Here is a 3,749-nt window from a genome sequence, read left to right on the forward strand (position 1 = left end):
ATCATCGTATATACTTACAAGTATGGAATCCTATGCCCCTTTTTGTCTATTCTCTTTCTAACAACGGACGTGCCTGCCAAACAGCGGACGTGCCTGCCAAACTGAAAAGCATGATGGCGGCAGTGTTTGACAGGCACGTTCGACGATGCGAACGGCAATGGAAGGTAAGAAATGGAAGATGGATGACATGAGAATGAAATAATTATGAAATAGCAGAATGTCGAAGCAAAAACGAATTAGAGAAATGTGACAATGCGAATGACGTTAAATGAAAGAAATGTAAAATAGCGAAATGTCGAAATAGAAGAAATAGATGACAGGCTCGTATTCAAGGGTTTCGTGAAACAAAAAGTGTTGCTGTGTTGCGCCATAAAATATTTAAATACTTTTTTAATGTGGTTAAATTGAATCATACGCTTTTTTAATTAGTTGGCAAAAGTACATATTTCGCCAGCCAAAATATATATATGTACCTATGTATGTATATAGCGCGACGCTACACGATTCATTTATAAAAACGGTATATGCTAATGACGTTATTCATAAAAAATAAAATAGATTTAAATAGCTCTGTACAGTGACATTTTTATGAAAAAATCGATTTCTTAATTTTTTATGAATTTGGGTAAAATATTTAAATTCACATTTTTAGTGCATTTCATCCTATTTATTACTTTTAAAAATTTTATTTTCTTTAATAACCATTTCACTGAGTTATACCACCCATCAAAAATCAAACTATTTTATAAGAAATGTATTGACCTTTTTACAACGGCATTTAAAGAATTTTTTGCTCAGATTGAAAAATTGCCTGCTTCTCACACTTCTGTGGTGCTTTTTATTGTAGTTATTATTCTGTTGACATCTAAATTTCCCTACATAGATTTTATGTGATTGCCGATAGATTGATTACCGGCATTTCCTCTGTGAACTTTTTTTAACTACATTCATAAAAAAATTACTAATTTTGGTTTCTTTTTTCATCTTGAACTGGTATATATGTTTGTATATAAAATGCATTTAAAAACGTCATTTGCCCAATATGCACGATGCAGCGAACAAAGGTGGCACCGTCAGACATACCCCTACTTTGAATTTGTCGATTTTGATAATTCTTATCTAAAAGTAAACGACGAATCAGAAACTTTAAATGTACTGAAATTCACTTATACTTCCAGAAAAATCACCGCTTTTTCACATTTTCCTTATTAATTGTCATTGTAACTCATATATTTTTAGAATTCAGCGCAATTAAAACACGCTTACTATCGAAAAATTTATTATTGAGAAAATTGGCTGGTCTGATATTTTCTTTTAACATGCAATTCGGCTTTGTTTACTTTTTGTACAGAAATGTCATCGCCACTATGACGGGGCAATCTTGTACTCTTTCTTGTCAAATATGCATTTTGATGTATCTGCTATGAAGCTATGAATACTCATTAAAATCGTTTCAGTTCGTAATAAACGTACATTACATACTTGTAGTCTAAATCATGATAAAAACATAGCAAAGTATAACCGTTCTCTCAATTTGTCGGCCATGATTTTTTTTTGAAGTTTGAAAACATTTTAAAATCATATAAATGTGAAAATAAAAAAATGAAATTGTTCGAAATTGTTGTTGCTTGAGATTGAAAATGAAAATGTGTGTGTGAGTTTGTGAGTAAATTTAAAAATTAAATTGTTTGGAAACGTCAGGAATTTTAAAAGTGACTCTCAGCGGTTCTACCTTACTATATTTTTATCATGGTCTAAATATATTTTTTAATATGAACTAGCTTTTTTAATTCTAGAAAATATCAATAATCACAAGAATTATAAAAATTTCTCTTCAAAAGATACGTTTCAAAGCATCCCTGTTGATGTCATAATTCAAATAAAAATTTGAATAGAAATTTTGATGCAAACGATTTTCCTCGACATTCATCATACAAATTTCTTTATTCTTTATTTTCTTCCACGCAAATTTACTCATTACTTTAAATGGCTTTCATCTTTTTATTTTTGTAAAAAATAATATAAACATGTTGCTCTTGCCAGCTGCAATAGCTTCAATACACAACAAAAGTGTGAATACCCAGTGCCCAGCTTAGAACAAGAATCCTAGCATTTTGCCTCCCAAATGTTACCGTCTGGCCTCCTCAAGATCCATAATGCCTCCGGAGTTAGTCAACACAACGTAACCAAATTGACGAGAAGGCAGCAAGTTGTTGGTCCACTTCCAACCATTTCAACCAATTTATGCGATTTAATGGGCCTCATGCATAAAAAATGAGTCTAAGGTCAGACTCAATTTTTGCACTAAAGGGGTGAGCTTAAGCTCAAGAATTTGTACTGATAATCGAGTTGGAGCTTAAACTCACATTTAATGCATGAGGTCCAATATCTTTACTGCTACCTTGTGTTGCGTCCAGTAAATAGTGGCCAATTTTTACGAGTGCCTGTGGGCCTCTGCCAGTAGCTGCAGCTGCGGCGGCACGTGATTGTGGCATAACGTTGATGTAAGCGTAAAATAAAAAAAGGTTTGGTAAGGTTTTTCGGGCCGCTGCTTAGGCCACAATCGCAAATGCACCCACACATGCGTACGTGCTGCGTAGAGACGTAAATTATAGTTTTCCCCGAGCTCCAGTTTCTTATCGCACTATTATTTCCCTTATTACTTATAATTCTCTGCCACGATTTGCGCTGCTCGGGCCACGGCTGCTTGTACAAGAAAATAAACCATTTGTTTAAACGATGATCATCTTACTTGTCCGTATGTCGCTCTGGAAAGAAATATATATTAAATTATATGTTTTCTTAAAAATAAATGCAAATTTACCTTATTTTTCCACCGGCAGGCACGAATATGATGTTCAAAACAAAAGCAATGACAACGAATTTCACACACATTGATGTATTTTAGCGCAAAACGATAAGTTTCACAAATATTTTAAATTATTGCCTGGAACATACACATTTATCGTTATTATTGGAAATGCAAGACTTGGCACGCATTTTTAATTTCTTTTTTATTGAATTCAAATGAATAAAAACACATTTTTCTAAAATATTTCTCAATTTACATTTTAAAGTTTTTTCTGAAACTTGAATGTAACTCTGTGCGGAGAATGAGAGAATTGAAAATCAGGTGATCTCAGCTGTTTTCAAATGTAAACAAACAAAATGGCGCTTTCCATACTTGTAAGCCTATACAATGGTTATTATTTTATTAAATTTTTAAATTTCCAAAATTCTACTTTGTAGAGTTCAAAGGCTTCTACAAAAAAAAATTTATTTAAAAGTTCTACAAACAAATTTATACATATAGAAAGCTTGCTACTTCATATGTATGAGCGCCTGGTATTGAGAAATAAAAATATCTCTTTGTACAAATAAAAATTTAGTTCGTTAAATAAAATTGAGCGCAAGTTTCCTTTAAAAACATGCAGTTGGTTTTAAACAGCATTGACAGAACATCCAAAGCTGGTACGTACTTCTGGTCTTAGGTAATGCTTTACCATAGCAGTAGTACAAAAGCAGATGTAAAACGACTATTTTCTCCTATAAATATTTTCTTCAAGGCATATTTTTTCAGTGTAGTACTGAATGATCAAAACTGTTTGCATTCAACCAAAATTTACAATCACGATGATTGCGAATACTTTTGTTACATTCACATTCTATACTGAATGGAACTCTGCTATTCAACAACACATTACGTTTGTTTTTGTTTCAAAATAATTTAAGCCACTCAGGAATGAGGT

At 32.4% G+C, this 3,749-nt stretch overlaps 1 long non-coding RNA gene across 1 annotated transcript; it reads right to left on the reverse strand.

Annotated features, from left to right (window-relative positions):
- Positions 1–1,981: 1,981 nt before the first annotated feature.
- Positions 1,982–2,865, reverse strand: LOC118755997. The gene is made up of 2 exons (XR_004995089.1): positions 2,825–2,865; positions 1,982–2,768 (listed from the first exon to the last, which is right to left on the reverse strand). It is a non-coding gene; the product is annotated as an uncharacterized LOC118755997 (long non-coding RNA).
- Positions 2,866–3,749: the final 884 nt, after the last annotated feature.

The sequence above is a fragment of the Rhagoletis pomonella genome, unplaced genomic scaffold (assembly GCF_013731165.1).
Source record: "Rhagoletis pomonella isolate Grant_MI unplaced genomic scaffold, Rhpom_1.0 Rhpom_scaffold_08267, whole genome shotgun sequence".
NCBI lineage: Eukaryota > Metazoa > Arthropoda > Insecta > Diptera > Tephritidae > Rhagoletis > Rhagoletis pomonella.